This window comes from Drosophila gunungcola (genome assembly GCF_025200985.1).
Source record: "Drosophila gunungcola strain Sukarami chromosome 2L unlocalized genomic scaffold, Dgunungcola_SK_2 000007F, whole genome shotgun sequence".
NCBI classification, from domain to species: Eukaryota; Metazoa; Arthropoda; class Insecta; order Diptera; family Drosophilidae; genus Drosophila; species Drosophila gunungcola.
The window spans coordinates 1,288,025-1,306,371 of NW_026453162.1; positions in this window are offsets into that span (position 1 = coordinate 1,288,025).

Below are 18,347 nucleotides of genomic sequence, written 5' to 3' on the forward strand. Positions count from 1 at the left end.
GCCATTTGTTTGTTCAATATCTTCTGCTAACTATTTTCTGGCGCAGTGGAAGGGTACTGCGGCCCATAACCTGTTGTAATTTAGCTTGAGTATAATAGTTTTATTACAGAGATAATTGATACAGATTAAGCTTTACACATTCGTTGGCGATAGCGGTGGACAGAAGAAGGAAGAACAGTACGATCGTTAGAGAAGTTACATTAGACTTTACTATCGATAGTTCGGTATGCGATACCGTGCCAATTGTATTTCCAATAATGCTCGCCATTTAAACTTATTAGAAAATTTTCCATTCGCCTGGCTTATGGTTTTATAAAACTTAACATTTTAATTTGCGCTCTTAATAATAATATTCAGAATATATATGTTATTAAGGAAAGTATTTTTTAAAAAGTTTTCAACAGACCGTTGCAGTAAGGATACTTTAAGTATGGCCTGCATTCTTCGTCTAAGCCACACTCTTCAAACTTTGATTTGTCTCACAGTCAGACATGAAAAATTGCCAGCACTTTACGCAAATTTGAACATGCCCACAAGGATACATAATTACTTGGATCGAAATCTACTTTTAATGATTAAAGCAGTCATTTTTCCCTTTCATTTGCATTAGCTATTTTGTCTGCTCGATCCTTTTTTTTTTTGGCAATTGTTTTATTTTACTCGCCGCACAAGGATGGTCCTTGTTTTCGTGTATGCGCAGGAGTGTTCAAAGATCCAAAAAATCCGAGTATGAAGTGCAGAGCAGGTAAAAGCTTGCCAGTATTCTTGTGTTGTTATAAGGAGCGCCCGTGTCTATCACAGTCAATATTTTGTCTACGTTCAGTGCAATGTTGCACCGAGAAGCCCAACACTCCAATTCATTTAAGGATGACTGGACACGCCGAGAGGCAGACGATGGGGTACTACAAACTGCAAGAAATTCAGTGTCATCTGTACGAATTGGGCGTAGTCCAGAACGATGTCCACGGATGTCGACAGCAAACTCAGATTAACCCAGTGACCAAATTTATGACAACTGCTTGCAAATGAGGCTCTGATATTGTGGCGCTCAGGTGATAGTCGAGGGAGGACTTAACGATAACGGCAGCATCACCTCGATGCCGATCATTAGGGTGGTTTTCGCAGTATATAGCATATCCATAAATACGGAAAAAAAAACGGCTGGTAAAGTGTGTCTCCGAAATAAGTAAAATGTCAATGTTACGTTCGTGGAGAAGATGCTCAACCTCCAGAGGTGTGCCTATTAAGCCGTTGGCGTTCCAAATTACGATGTTTAGTCCGTAACTAGTCATCGCAATTCGTCGACCCCAGCAAGGTGGCGTGCTTAAACATCACGCTCTGTAGCATTTCCAACGTCGCCGTCATAATCGACATCATTTGATCAAAGCGTACCAACAGTTTGTCAATTGCAGCCGCTTTAGCCATAGCAGCAGAAAAGTTAAGTTGGACAGGCTCGGATAAACCATGGCCAAGCTCAGGCTCGGTGATAGGTTCAATAGTCATTGTATCATCTTCGTCATCAGACAGAATAGCAAATTTTTTGTTCTTCCCTGAGTAAGTAGACTCTCCTTCATTTAAAGGGGACTGTTGAGAATTCGTAGCAGAGGCGGCTACTTGAGGGTGTTTTTGATTGCTAACAGGCTTTTTTTAGCGAAGTCTTACTTCCACCGCTTGCGTCCAGATTTCTTCTTTTTCTGAGGTTATTTACCTGGGTCAGACGCTCTTTATCAGCAGCATTCTTACTAATCCAATTGGGAGTTAAAGGGTTCATAGCCGGAAAAGATTCATCGTTTGTCACAGTCTTGAACTTATTAGGTTAAATTGTTCGAGATATCAGCGAGGCTCCTATTAGCATCAAAGGAAATCGCCTTGGCATTCCTAGAGGCTTGGTTGACGACTTTTTTGACAGCTTCGTCTTTATTGACCGGTGGTCTAATGATTTGGTCCTTGACAAACTCCAAGTGCTTTCACACAAGGGGGTCAATATTGCTTTTACAACAGGTATATCCAGAGATGGCTGGAAATTGATAGACATCTTTGCCGGACATGATATCAGCATCTGACATTGCACGGGTTATAAAACAAAAATAAAAATAAAGGTTAAGCGCAGCAGCCGGCCTTTCCAAATAAGAGGCAAGGCCGGCGAAAATTATGTTTCAAAGTTCAGAAAACGAGAAAACCCAAAAAGAAAAAAAAACTCAGAAATAAACACAACCGGTTAGCCTGGCCCAAAAGTCGAGAGTGCTCAATCCTAACAAATATTTTTTTGATATTGTATAGTAAATATATAAATTCGCACAAATTTGGGGTGCTGTTAACAAGTCAGGATTTTGCAAACTCATACGTTAAAAACTACCAGATTTACTAAAAAAAAAAATGTCCGTGATTTATCAATATTTTGCCAGATTATTTAATTATAAATAATATACAACAGAAGGAACGTACTTCTCGAATTCATTGCTGTTCAAATGTTTAGGAAAGCTTTTAAAATCTTTATCATAAGACGCTGGTTATACTATTTCAAAGCTTGGAATAATCTCCAAAGCTGGTAATAACGGAAGGCATTGCAATACGCTATTTTAATGTTTTGACTAGATCTTATAAGGTTCGGGAGGTTAAAAAGTTGACACGCTTTTCGTTTTGCCGCTTGACAAAAATGAAAACACCATCCATAACTTGACCAAAACGCATTTTTCCATTTCGAAATCAGTCATCAACGAATTCCCATTCAATGGGAAAATATCTTTCAATGTTTGGAATAAACCAAGATTGCATTTTTCAACACATAAATAAAAGTATGGCCTATTACAAATGTTTTAAGAATTAATTAAAAATGAATCGTAATTAAAAATGAATCGAGTTTAACCAAAACTTTATTCCGAACAATGCGTTGGTGCCTTGGGATTGAATGAATCATTTTCTTGTCTCGCCTATTTTCCAGAATCATTTAGAATTCACAAAATCTTCGATCGCAGACTGGGGCCTCATTAGAGAACTCAGAGGCGGTTTCAGGATTCTGCCTTATGTCGTGTACTTTTCACAGCAAGGCCTTACTGCTTAATTGTTGAGATTAGATTGTCTATTTTCATCCTAAATCAAATTTGTCTGTATTTTCCAAAAGAAGCTAAACTTTTGTTTCCATTTTTTTTTTATTTTCCTCTTGTTTTCATGGGAGCTACATAATATACTAGTTCGATTTTGATCAAATTTAAACCGTCATTCCAAAATATTAAACCATCACTCAATATCCAAGAACTATAAAAATAACAAAAACAGCAAAGTTATAATTTTTTATTGTTCTTACATTTTTTTCATTTTTTTGTATATTTTGATTGTTTTTTTTTGAGCTATTTGTTAAATTCGGTCGATTTTAATAAAATTAAAACCGTAATTTTAAAATTTCTGGAAGAACTGGAAAAAATTAAGAAGCAGCTAAGTTATAATGTTTTTTAATTTATTTTTCTTATTGATCCTATATGATATAGTCGTCCGATCCGTCTCGTTCCGACTAATACACTTCCCGCAATAGAAAGACAGCTTCTGGAATGTCTCCTTCACTGCGTTGCAAACCTCTGACAGAAATTATAATAACCAAGTTATAATCTTTTGTCTTTTTTTTTACCGATTTTTCCAATGGGTGCTATATGATATAGTCATCCGATCCAACTCGTTCCGACTTATATACTACCTGCAACAGGAAGACATATATGGGAAAGCTTTATGCATATATCTTTGAAACTGAGAGACTAGTTTGCGTAGAAACGGACGGATAGACCGATAGGCGGACGGACGGACATAGCTAGATCGACTCACCTAGTGATGCTGATCTAGAATATATATACTTTATATAGTCGGAAATATCTCTTTTACTTGCAAACTTGATTGAAATTGTAATACCCTTTGCAAGGGTGTGCAAAACAGTACTTTTCATTATCCATTTCTAATGGTCAAACGTAATTTTAGACTCGTAGTTTTATTGGCAATATTGCTACGAAATGTCTATTTATTACCATCAATCTATTTTTTTGTGAGTTATAATATTAAATGCAGTAATACAATATTATATAATATAAATCGCCTAAAAGTAATTTATCTTGGTAAGAAAAAACGCGATGTCATTTTGTTGTGAGGAGTTGAGTAACTCCCCTTAAATAAAAGCTAGCAGTGCGAGCAATCAAGGAAGTGGTAGCCTACAGGTTGCAAGATATGCCGGGAATTCGCCATTAGTAACGGTAGTCTGGCGAGAGAGTGTGGTGCCATGTGCATAGAAAGGGTAAGGAGAGACGGCAACAGGAGAGAGAGCGCTGGAGGTTTGGGAGCAAAAGAAAGTAACGGGACAGCACCGGACTTCGGTCAACAAGTACTAGTCTTCAAGTATCCGTGGATTAGTAATTGAATTACCCCGTAATCAGTTAAACAAAATTTAAAAAATTATAACTTTTCTATTTTTTAATTTCTTTTAGTTCTTCGACACATAGTAATGGTTAATTATTTCAGAATTACGATTTAAATTTCATCAAAATCGGACGACTATAGCATATAGCTCCCATAGGAACAATCATAAAAATAAATAAAAAAAATTAGAACTTTGGTGTTTTTTAATTTTTTTTTAGTGCTTCGAGATATAGTAATGGTTAAATATTTCAGAATAACGGTTTAAATTTCATCAAAATCGGTCGACTTTAGCATTTAGCTCCCATAGGAACAATCGTATAGCTGGCATAGGAGCTATCTAATAATTAAGCTGAAAATCATCATAGCTTCATGTTTTTAAACATACACGCAAGTTAATCATAATTTTAACTTTTTCAAGAGTATTTTGTTTTTGAAATAGCTGCAAGGGTATATGAACTTCGGCACGCCGAAGTTTGCTTCCTTTCTTGTTATAGATAGAATAAATATAAATAGAATAGGACAGATTTTAAAATTCGTATATTAACTCCTCAAAAAGATACCACCATATTAATGAATATTTGGAAACAGATTCTAATGTTTTGTAATAGAAAGGATTATGTATGTAACGAAACACATAAAATATATACATAGTTTGGTAAAGAAGAATATATACAATTACTAAAAAGCACGGTAATAAAATTACTCTTGCTTGAGTTTTTGCTTTAAAAGGACTTATTTGTTTTTATTTTTTTCAAACGTTCAAAAAGCTTATATTTTGTCCATAAAATGAAACTCTAAGCGAAGCGTTGTTTGTTAGCTGTCTGTGTTTATGCTTGTTGTAATTTAGCTTGAGTATAATAGTTTTATTACAGAGATAATTGATACAGATTAAGCTTTACACATTCGTTGGCGATAGCGGTGGACAGAAGAAGGAAGAACAGTACGATCGTTAGAGAAGTTACATTAGACTTTACTATCGATAGTTCGGTATGCGATACCGTGCCAATTGTATTTCCAATACTTCCCCTCAATTGGTAAGGCGTTGATCGACTAGACGCATACCCAAGGCTGTATTGTGTTTTGAAGCGCTGAGTCCCTTTGTTAATATGTCTGCTGGCATCTCGGTCGTTGGAATGTAGTTTACTGAAATAGTTCCTTCTTCAACCAGCTCTCGGATGAAATGGTGATGGATGTCAACATGCTTGGTGCGTTTGTGGAACACGGGGTTGCGTGTAAGTTAGCCAGCTCCTTGATTGTCGTTGTAGATAATGGTCGTCTTCAGTTGGCCCAAAATTTCTTGTAGAAAGCTTCTGAGATGAACAGCTTCCTTTGAGGAGTCGGACAGAGCCATATACTCTGCTTCTGTGCTCGACAATGCAACCGTCCGTTGCTTCCGGCATTCCCAGGATATTGCTGCACCTGCAAACTTAAAAGCAAAACCTGAAAAAGATCTGCGATCGTCAATGTTGGCGGCCCAGTCAGCATCGGCGTAGCCTACAAGGTCTTTGCCACTTCGTTTGTAAACCAGGCAATAGTCCTGAGTACCTTTTAGGTAACGTAATACCCGTTTCGCAGCAATCCAATGTTGTTTTCCAAAGTTTGTATTGTATTGACTCAAGGCACTCACTGCAAATGCAATATCAGGACGTGTTGATACTGCCAACCACATTAGGGCTCCTATTAAACTCTGATACGGCACGCTGGAAACTTCTTCTTTCTCGTTTTCGGTTTTGGACACATTTCAGTTGACAATTTTTCATTCGTGTTGATCGGTGTATTTACGGGCTTACAATTCTCCATATTGAACCGTTTGAGAATATCTGCAACATATTTTGGCTGACCCATGGTAAACTCTGTTTTGTCTTTGTTTTGTTTAAACTCGATGCCCAAGCAATACGCTAGTTTACCCAAATCTTTCATCTGGAACTTGCTGGATAATTCGCGCTTCAACTTTAAAAGCATTTGGGTGTTATTGGTCGCAATTATGAGGTCATCTACGTAAAGCGATACGATCAGGATTCCGTTTTGTTCGTTCTTCAGGTACACGCATTTGTCGGCGGCGAGTGGCTTAAGGTTCAGTTCTTTGAGCTTACTATCTAGCTTTTTGTACCACTGACGTCCACTTTGCTTTAGGCCATATAGAGCCTTTTTTAGCTTGCACACCTTTTTAGGTCCATACATTTCTTTCTCTTTTGCAGTCAAGATTTCTTGGAATTCAGGTGGAACGCTGATGTAAAGTTCTTCCTCAATTTCTCCATTCAAATAGGCGCTGTTGAAGTCAAATTGATGAAGATCCAGTCCGAGTTCTGCAGCTAGAGCTATTACAATTCGAATCGAGCTCATTCTGGACACTGGGGAGTAGGTCTCATCGTAGTCAATGCCTTCGCGTTGGGTGAATCCTTTAGCAACCAGGCGAGCTTTACGGCAATTTACCCTTCCGTCAGGTAAATATTTTGTTCGAAGCACCCATTTCGTTTCGATAACCCTTTGGTTTTCCTGGCGATCAACAACTTCCCAGGTATTGTTCATTTTTAATGACTTGTACTCGTTTATAAATGCCTCCTTCCATTCGATGGCGTTTGTACCTTTGAGTGCTGCGCTTGCAGTTAGTTCCTTTGGGTTCGTTGCAAGTGAGGTAGCTTCGTAGAAAACATCTTCCTTGTCGGACTCAAACTGCTGATTAGGTGTGTCGATCTGGTCTGCAAGTATTTGATTGTAAATTAATCTGGGTCTTCCTGGTTTACCTGTTAACTGCTTCCTTGGCCTTCCACGACCACGTTTTACTGGCTGTCTATCGTCTGGCTCATTTTCCTCTGACTCAGGATCTTCTGGTTGGATGCTTTCGTTGTCATCTTGGTCATTTTCTGGTTGATTTTCTGCTACCGGCTCAATGTTGACATCGATCTGAGGTTCAATGAACTCTTCGAACTTATACTCGTGCCCAAACAGATTTGTGAAAACGACGTCTCGGCTTTTGATTAACATTTGATTTTTCACATCGTACAGCCTATAAGCTTTGGCATCGGTGCAGTATCCAACGAATACGCATTTTTTGGATTTTGGGCTGAACTTGCTTTTCGATCGTTTGTACAGTGTATATGCAATTTGACCAAATTTTTGCATATGCCTTACAATTGGGACGCGATTGTTCCACAGCTTAAAAGGCGTTTCTCCACATAGGCTCCTTGAAGGACATCTGTTTCTTATGTAATTTGCCGTGTTTACTGCTTCAGCCCAGTAGCTCGGAGGAAGTGCGGCCTGCAACATCAGGCAGCGAGCCATTTCAACAAGGGTCCTGTTCTTACGTTCGGCTGTACCATTTTGTTGAGGAGTATATTCTACGGAATACTCGTGCTTTATTCCCTGGGCTGCAAGATAACTTTTGAACTCATTATTAGTGTATTCTGTACCGTTATCTGACCTGATAGTTTTTATCTTCTTTCCAGTTCGCCGTTCGACATAGTTTTGGAATTCCTTAAATTTCTGGAACACCTCAGACTTTCTTTTGATCGTGTAGAGCTCGCACCATTTTGAGAAATCATCGATGAATGTCAAAAAGTAGCGGCTGCCGCCGTGGCTATTGGTACGCATGGGACCGCATACGTCGCTGTGGATTAGTTCTAGTACGTCTCCTGCTCTTGAATCTGATACTGGGAACGGCTTTTGGGACTGCTTCCCCTTGATACATACTTCGCAAATTGGTAGAGTCTCCTTGAGGTGGACTTTGGCTCCTTGTACTTTACCTTTTCTTATTAGTTCTTTTAGGTCCGGCTCATTAACATGGCCGAAACGTTCATGCCATTCTTGGATGCTGTTTTGCTTACCTGCAGTGATCTGGCTGCATTCGAGTTTTTCTGGTATAAGTCCAATTTGCGAGGAACGGTGAACACTATTTCTCCTCCTGTAGCTCTAATTATTTCAGCTTTCTCCTTCTTGAAAATAATATTGAAGCCGTGATCACATATTTTCGAGACCGACAAGAGATTGGTCCTTAAGTCCGGCACATAGAGCGTGTTCTTCAGGCTGGCGGTGAACTTTTTGTTTGGCGAGAACTGCACGGATCCATATCCTTTTATGTCTGTAGCCTCATCATTTGCCAGTTTGAGTTTCGGTCCTTCTGCAGGCTCAAGATTTACGAACATATTTTGTTGTGAGCACATGTGTGACGTTGCTCCAGAGTCTAGACACCAGCTACTGCAATCACTGCTTGTATGATGAGCTGCGTTGATAAAGAACCAGAATGATAGCATGTACTATCATTCTGGTTCTTTATTGGCTTCGACCTGCACTCAGCTGCACGGTGACCGACTTTTCCGCAGTTGTAACATCTAAACTTAAACTTTTTATTAGTGCCTGATTCTTGCGGATTGCTGTTATTATACTTCTTGTGTGCCAATAATGCTCCGGGCGTCGACTCGCTTTGATTTCTGTTTCTCGCCTCGTATTCGTCTAATAACTTTATTTTAAGTGCCTCCGTTGAGATTAAGTTTTCCTGCGTTTCAATCGCGATTCGAAACTGTTCATATTCCTCAGGGATACTGTACAGTAGCAAAATTGTTAACAGATCGTCAATATTCATGAGATCAACTTCGTTTATTTTGTCTACTAAATCGGAAAACATATCTATGTGGCTTCTCATGTCTCCGCCTGCATTCATTTTTAATAGGATCAGTGATTTCAACAGTGCGGCTTTACGGGCTGGTCCCGTTGACTGGTAAGTGCTATGCAGCTTCTTCCATACATCGTTTGAAGTTTCACAGTTTCTTGTATGCCTTGACATGGCCAAAATGAGATCGGACTTAGCCTTTGCATCTTCGTTTATCCACTGCGTGAAATTTGTTTCGGGTTTTAAAAGAGTCCCGTTCACATATTTCCACGAGTCGTTCTTGACTAACAGGGCCTGCATTTGTATTTTCCATGTGTCGAAATTATCCTTGCCCAAGGGCTCTATGCGTATACTAGCAATACTCATTTTTCTTTATAATTTCCGTTTAGTTTTGCTACACAAGCAACTGGTTCACGAAGCAACACAAGCAACTGGTTCACGGAGCTACACAAGCAACTGGTTCACGAAGCTACACAAGCAACGAATACTCTTCCTTTTAGTTTTGCTACACAAGCAATTGGTTCACGAAGCTACACAAGCAACGAATACTCTTCCTTTTTGGTTTTTGCTACACAAGCAACTAGTTCACGAAGCTACACAAGCAACGAACACTTTTCTTCTCTCTATCACCAATTTGACGCCTTCAGTCTCAATCCCAGAAGTCTCAAATTTTTGCACATGTGTATGTGTGCGTATGTGCGCGTTGGCAATTTCACCACAAATTAAAATTTGCCATTTGTTTGTTCAATATCTTCTGCTAACTATTTTCTGGCGCAGTGGAAGGGTACTGCGGCCCATAACCTGTTGTAATTTAGCTTGAGTATAATAGTTTTATTACAGAGATAATTGATACAGATTAAGCTTTACACATTCGTTGGCGATAGCGGTGGACAGAAGAAGGAAGAACAGTACGATCGTTAGAGAAGTTACATTAGACTTTACTATCGATAGTTCGGTATGCGATACCGTGCCAATTATATTTCCAATAATGCTCGCCATTTAAACTTATTAGAAAATTTTCCATTCGCCTGGCTTATGGTTATAAAACTTAACATTTTAATTTGCGCTCTTAATAATAATATTCAGAATATATATGTTATTAAGGAAAGTATTTTTTAAAAAGTTTTCAACAGGACCGTTGCAGTAAGGATACTTTAAGTATGGCCTGCATTCTTCGTCTAAGCCACACTCTTCAAACTTTGATTTGTCTCACAGTCAGACATGAAAAATTGCCAGCACTTTACGCAAATTTGAACATGCCCACAAGGATACATAAATACTTGGATCGAAATCTACTTTTAATGATTAAAGCAGTCATTTTTCCCTTTCATTTGCATTAGCTATTTTGTCTGCTCGATCCTTTTTTTTTTTTGGCAATTGTTTTATTTTACTCGCCGCACAAGGATGGTCCTTGTTTTCGTGTATGCGCAGGAGTGTTCAAAGATCCAAAAAATCCGAGTATGAAGTGCAGAGCAGGTAAAAGCTTGCCAGTATTCTTGTGTTGTTATAAGGAGCGCCCGTGTCTATCACAGTCAATATTTTGTCTACGTTCAGTGCAATGTTGCACCGAGAAGCCCAACACTCCAATTCATTTAAGGATGACTGGACACGCCGAGAGGCAGACGATGGGGTACTACAAACTGCAAGAAATTCAGTGTCATCTGTCCACGGATGTCGACAGCAAACTCAGATTAACCCAGTGACCAAATTTATGACAACTGCTTGCAAATGAGGCTCTGATATTGTGGCGCTCAGGTGATAGTCGAGGGAGGACTTAACGATAACGGCAGCATCACCTCGATGCCGATCATTAGGGTGGTTTTCGCAGTATATAGCATATCCATAAATACGGAAAAAAAACGGCTGGTAAAGTGTGTCTCCGAAATAAGTAAAATGTCAATGTTACGTTCGTGGAGAAGATGCTCAACCTCCAGAGGTGTGCCTATTAAGCCGTTGGCGTTCCAAATTACGATGTTTAGTCCGTAACTAGTCATCGCAATTCGTCGACCCCAGCAAGGTGGCGTGCTTAAACATCACGCTCTGTAGCATTTCCAACGTCGCCGTCATAATCGACATCATTTGATCAAAGCGTACCAACAGTTTGTCAATTGCAGCCGCTTTAGCCATAGCAGCAGAAAAGTTAAGTTGGACAGGCTCGGATAAACCATGGCCAAGCTCAGGCTCGGTGATATGTTCAATAGTCATTGTATCATCTTCGTCATCAGACAGAATAGCAAATTTTTTGTTCTTCCCTGAGTAAGTAGACTCTCCTTCATTTAAAGGGGACTGTTGAGAATTCGTAGCAGAGGCGGCTACTTGAGGGTGTTTTTGATTGCTAACAGGCTTTTTTTAGCGAAGTCTTACTTCCACCGCTTGCGTCCAGATTTCTTCTTTTTCTGAGGTTATTTACCTGGGTCAGACGCTCTTTATCAGCAGCATTCTTACTAATCCAATTGGGAGTTAAAGGGTTCATAGCCGGAAAAGATTCATCGTTTGTCACAGTCTTGAACTTATTAGGTTAAATTGTTCGAGATATCAGCGAGGCTCCTATTAGCATCAAAGGAAATCGCCTTGGCATTCCTAGAGGCCTGGTTGACGACTTTTTTGACAGCTTCGTCTTTATTGACCGGTGGTCTAATGATTTGGTCCTTGGCAAACTCCAAGTGCTTTCACACAAGGGGGTCAATATTGCTTTTACAACAGGTATATCCAGAGATGGCTGGAAATTGATAGACATCTTTGCCGGACATGATATCAGCATCTGACATTGCACGGGTTATAAAACAAAAATAAAAATAAAGGTTAAGCGCAGCAGCCGGCCTTTCCAAATAAGAGGCAAGGCCGGCGAAAATTATGTTTCAAAGTTCAGAAAACGAGAAAACCCAAAAAGAAAAAAAAACTCAGAAATAAACACAACCGGTTAGCCTGGTCCAAAAGTCGAGAGTGCTCAATCCTAACAAATATTTTTTTGATATTGTATAGTAAATAAAAAGTACCTTATTCGCACAAATTTGGGGTGCTGTTAACAAGTCAGGATTTTGCAAACTCATACGTTAAAAACTACCAGATTTACTTAAAAAAAAATGTCCGTGATTTATCAATATTTTGCCAGATTATTTAATTATAAATAATATACAACAGAAGGAACGTACTTCTCGAATTCATTGCTGTTCAAAATGTTTAGGAAAGCTTTTAAAATCTTTATCATAAGACGCTGATTTTACTATTTCAAAGCTTGGAATAATCTCCAAAGCTGGTAATAACGGAAGGCATTGCAATACGCTATTTTAATGTTTTGACTAGATCTTATAAGGTTCGGGAGGTTGAAAAGTTGACACGCTTTTTGTTTTGCCGCTTGACAAAAATGAAACCACCATCCATAACTTGACAAAACGCATTTTTCCATTTCGAAATCAGTCATCAACGAATTCCCATTCAATGGGAAAATATCTTTCAATGTTTGGAATAAACCAAGATTGCATTTTTCAACACATAAATAAAAGTATGGCCTATTACAAATGTTTTAAGAATTAATTAAAAATGAATCGTGCCTTACGAGTTTAACCAAAACTTTATTCCGAACAATGCGTTGGTGCCTTGGGATTGAATGAATCATTTTCTTGTCTCGCCTATTTTCCAGAATCATTTAGAATTCACAAAATCTTCGATCGCAGACTGGGGCCTCATTAGAGAACTCAGAGGCGGTTTCAGGATTCTGCCTTATGTCGTGTACTTTTCACAGCAAGGCCTTACTGCTTAATTGTTGAGATTAGATTGTCTATTTTCATCCTAAATCAAATTTGTCTGTATTTTCCAAAAGCCTTTATATATTTTTTTCTTACAATATTATGATGCATTCTTATTATATTATAGCCTGATATGGTCCGCGGTCCAAATTCCTTTTTGAGTCTCGGCTCTATTTCACTTTTCAAAATGAATTAAATGAATTGAAGATTGTCCACATAAATGCTTAAAGCTTGGTCAGAAAAATGGATGAGTTTAGGGAACTTTTTGTAGGATCAAATGTTGATAAAGAGTGTGTTTCAGAAACATGGTTTGTAAGTGGCTACAGTGACGTCCCTTTTGAATGTGATGGCTACGTGTTGCATAGGTCAGACAGATTAGAACACGCAGGTGGTGTGGCGATTTTTGTAAACAACAAATACACTTCGAAGCTTATTAAATCAAACCCGATCGAAGGTAGAGTTGAATATTTCTTAACAGCAATATGATCAGAGATCAAAGTGTACAAAATGACTTTAACTCTCTTGGCCTAAGCTTGGTAAACTGCCAACTACCTACGCATTTCACAAGTACCTGTAGCTCTTTGTTAGATGTTTTCTTTGTTGGTGAACCGTCAAAAATCCTTCTCTATGACCAGCTGTGTGTGCCAGCGTTCTCTAAACATGACTTGATATTTATGACATATGATTTTATTTCTGACAATTCAACACGATTTTTTAACAATCAATCTCAACAACCTACTAACTGAATTTGACAATTATGACTGGACAAATATTTATGACTTGAATTCGCCACAGGATCAACTTCTATTATTTAATTCCAACATTCGACGGTTATTTGAACACTGTGTTCAGTTAAGAACAAAAACACAAAAACCTGCTGTACAGCCATGGTTTAATTTGGAAATTAAAAAACAAATTTGCCTGCGGGATAATGCCTACAAACGCTGGAAAATGTATAAAACTGAATGCCTGAACATCATTTTTAAACAACTGAGAAACTTAATGATAAATTTGCCAATGCAGAGACTCTTGGTCAAGTTTGGAAGGATTTGAGAAGCCTAGGCATAGGAAAAAAAAATGCTATGGCAAAATCGGACCTTGATGTAGACGCCCTTAATAAGAAATTTTCAGAGGTTCCTTCCGTCATTCCTACACATAATTTGTACCTGAACTCAACAACATCCTGTGATATTATTTTAAGCTTTATGTGTGTACGTCCATGTGAAGTCCTTGAATGTTTACTTAAAGTAAAATCAAATGCAGAAGGTCTAGATAATGTTAGTCCCAAATTTATAAAAATTTTGCTCCCATAACTAATTTGTTATATTACCCATATTTTTAATACAGTTTTTATCACGTCAATGTTTCCTGATTGCTGGAAAATTGCTAAAATTTTGCCCGTCCCGAAATCAAAAAATGAATTTAGACCAATTTCCAACTTGCCTTTCCTTGCAAAGGCTTTTGAGCAATTAGTAGCTCTGCAGATGCAAAATCACCTGGAGAGCAAAAATCTTCTTAGTTGTAAGCAATCAAATTTAAAAAGCACAAAAGTTGTACAACTGCTATTTAAAAGATATCCGAAGACATTCTCCAAAAAATCGATGACAGCAAAGTAACCCTCCTAACACTTCTTGACTTTAGCAAAGCATTTGACTCGATAAACCACGAAATACTCTGCACAAAGATTCGCACACTGTACAATTTCTCTTCAAGTGCAATAAACCTCATCCGAACATATCTCACAAACAGGGTGCAGGCCGTTGTCTCCGGGTCGCAAAAATCTTCATTTCTGCCTCTCACACAAGGAGTCCCACAAGGCTCAGTTTTAGGTCCACTGCTTTTCTCGCTATATGTAAATGATCTCCCTAAATGTATTTCTGTTTGTGATGTGCACCTATATGCATATGATGTCCAGTTATATGTTAGCCGCGTGAGTGTATTAGAATTAGGAACAATAAAATTAAACAAATAAATGATTGGGCTGATGCGAACGGGTTAAGACTCAATCCATCCAAATCAAAGTGAATTCTAATTCATAAAAAATCAATTGACTTTAGCTGTCTTCTAAAGATTGAGGTAAAAATTGTTGAAATAGAATTTGTTAACCGAGCCACAAATTTAATTCCTCCTTAACGTGGGATGACCATGTGAACAAAGCCACAGGAAAAGCATATGGCATGCTCAGGCAGCTTTCCTTATCAAGAAACCTTATACCACAGAATATCAGGATGCTTGTAGCGAAAACCTGCATAATTCCAACGTTGTTTTACGGAATTGAAGTATTTGGTTCCTGTGATGCCATAAGCATGAGAAAACTAAAAGTTGCCTTCAACTTAATTGCGCGATATGTTTTTAATTAAAACCGCAGGGAGCACATAACATGTTACTCAAACAAAATTTTTGAACTAAGCCTTGAGTCATGGATTAAGTTAAAAACCCTCTTATGTCTGCGTAAACTCCTGACTAAAAAAGAGCCTCAGTACTTAATTGAACATGTGCAACTGGCTTCGTCTGCCAGAACAAACAACATTTTTTCATACAGGCTGTTCGCTATTGGAATAACCTCCCAAACAATATTAAAACTATACGAAATGAAACGCACTTTAAAAACGTACTTATAAACTATTTAAGGGGCACAAGCTAATTCTTATTCTTATTTTAATCTTAATTAATAATTTTTAATGTCAATCTCATTTTGTTTTAAGTTCAATTCATTTCTTTATGTTACTCATGTCACCATAACTTGTTTAAATGTTAAAATGTTAAATTGTTATTGAACAGGCCTACTACCTGCCTATTCTACAGTCCTTTCCAGCGAAATAATAGCCATCTACCAAGCTGCACAAATCTGTATTAAAAAAAGAGGCAAGCACGCCATATGTTCAGACTCACTTTCCTCCATCACCTCCATCGCTAACCCTAACAACAATTCCTACTACCCCACCACAATCCGTAATCTACTTTCCAAACACTTCCCCAAAATAATATTAATATGGATACCAAGCCATGTTGGCATCAAAGGAAACGAGACAGCGGACTCTGAAGCAAAAAAAGCAATCAGACAACCCCTCATTTACACAGACAATTACAACTCCAGAGATATCACACAGAACCTCAAAAATCATTAAAACACAGGCACACAGAATTAATAAACAAAACCTCAACATGGTACCAATACATATATAAATTATCACCACCTAACTTCCCCCATAACTTCCCCGAACTCAATAGGAGACAACAAATTGTTATCACCCGTTTGCGACTTGGCCACACAAAGATGACAAACGCACACTATCTTGACCGTTCAATACCGAACACATGCCCACTGTGCAACAACGCTCCTCTAGACGTTAACCATATCCTTTCCCTATGCCCTTCTCTCTCGACACAACGATCCTCATCATTCCCCAATCTAAACCCAACCCAGGCCTTAGCCAATCCCACCAAAGTTAATTCCCTAATGATCCTCACTTTCCTAGAAAAATCAAATATAATCTACACAATATAAACTATTCCTAAGTTATATAAGTTCACCAGAAAATGTAAATATATATAAAACCATAAGTAGAATAACAATATAAAATAAAAAATTAAATAATGCTAGTATTAAATACTAAACCACCTAGTTTTAACTACTAGTTAGCATTGTATAAATAAATAAATAAATTGTTATTGTAGCGTAATGTAATGTAATTGTACTTCTAGTATTTAAGTTTTATTGTACGAATCCCAAAGTATTTAAGTTTAAATGTAACATCATAAAGTGACCGATGAATCTGAAAAGACTTAGTCTTATATCGTCGGGATACTAAAACAAATAAAATTGAAATTAAAATTAGGGCCGCGTGGCTTAAGTTCATTTTTGGTCGCGCCTCAATTGTGCTTTTCAATTTGAATTAAGATCGCGCGGTCTAATTTAATTTTGCAACCTTGGTCTTATTTAACGCGGCCATAATTCACGGATCAAGCAAGAAGCACAGCCAGGACATCGGACCAGTGAGCAGAGCGAGGACATCGAGGACCACGAACGTTAAGCGAAGGGCGAGATGTAAGCCATCGGTTAATTCAACATCTACAAGTCCACGGCGAAAGGGTTTCGTGGACGCGTTGGCGGCTTCCGGCGATCGCCTGAACCGTCAGGTAAAAACTGAGCGCGACCCGCCGGGACAGATGCTGTGGCTGCGAAAGGAGTACCTTAAGAGAACAGTGCCTGTTCACCCTAGTCTGAGAACGGTAACGCATCGCTTAGCCCTGATAACCGTCAATCCAACGGCAGCAGGTGGAACCACGAGTAGCAGTATCAACCCGGAGCAACGTGGAAAGCAAAGTGCTCATCCGGGATCGGCGAAGATGGCGATAAAGTTACCGGTTTGTCATCATCAGCCCCAGGCTGATCATCATCAACCCCAACCTTTGTGCGTTCTTGCTCGTCAATTGGGTGGTCATATTTAGATAAATGTAAAAGTGCATCTGAAGTGAGCGGACGTGTTTCGCGCGAGCTCCGGTAAATGTTAAAGAAAATAAATAAATAGTTCTTCAACCCAAAAAAATCAATGATATGATACAAGTGCATACTTATTTTGATGACAGTGCCTTCTTCTACGGCGCGGAGTTCTCAGAGTAAAACCCCCCACCATCATAATTGACTACTGGCGCACCAGCGGTAAAACGTTGTGAGGAGTTGAATAACTCCCCACAAGTTAAGAAGCAAGCAGAGTAATCGCATGCAAGCAGTGGCCTACCAGTTACCAGTTACGCGGCGAATTCGCCCGTAGTAACGGTAGTGCGGAGAGAGAGAGAGTGGGGAACTGAGCACCAGACAAAGCCAAGGAGAGTCCGAGAGGGACAGCAATACGAAAGAGCGGCGAAGGGCCGTGGGCAGAAGGAAGTAACGGGACGGCACCGGACTTTGGACCCTGATATTGGTGCCGGGCGCAGAGGGCGAAAGGTCGAACGGTAAAACCGTGGACTTTGGACCAGGAGGCAAGGAGACGCCGATAACTAGCGGTAAATGGAGGCCTATATAAACCGGCCGGGCACAGGAAGCTGGATCAGTCGATTTCTATCAAGTCAACAAGTAACAGTCACCAAGTGAACAAGTAACCAGTGAAACATTGTGAAGGAGCAAACAAAGCCGTGCGGAGTCATCAAGGAAACAAGATCGCTACGTCGAGACGTTCGGGACTTAGAGCTAAAGTCTCCGAATTGAGACACAGGTAGCTGAGGTCCTTACGGCATCACACGGCTAAGTCCAGGCGCTTTGTTACAACTTCTGTCGCGATTTGAGCTTGGCATCCCACCCGGCGTGTCCGACAAAGTGAACAAATAGAGTCCTTCGACGAAGAACCGTGGGCTCAGAAGCAAAGTGTCCAGAACTAGCTACCTGCCTACAAGGACTGCATTGGCGAACTCCGGCGTATGCCTGATCGTCCTGCAGGAACTGTACAAGGTCCTGGTGCGACTAGCCCGGAAGGACGCGCGCTTGTTCAGCTGGTGTCTCGAAAGGCGTATGCGTTGAGAGCACAGCGGTCCACCGCTAGAGTCCCAGAACGGCAGCTTACCGAGTCGCCAACAAGGAGCGGAGCTGGTCGAGATAGCTG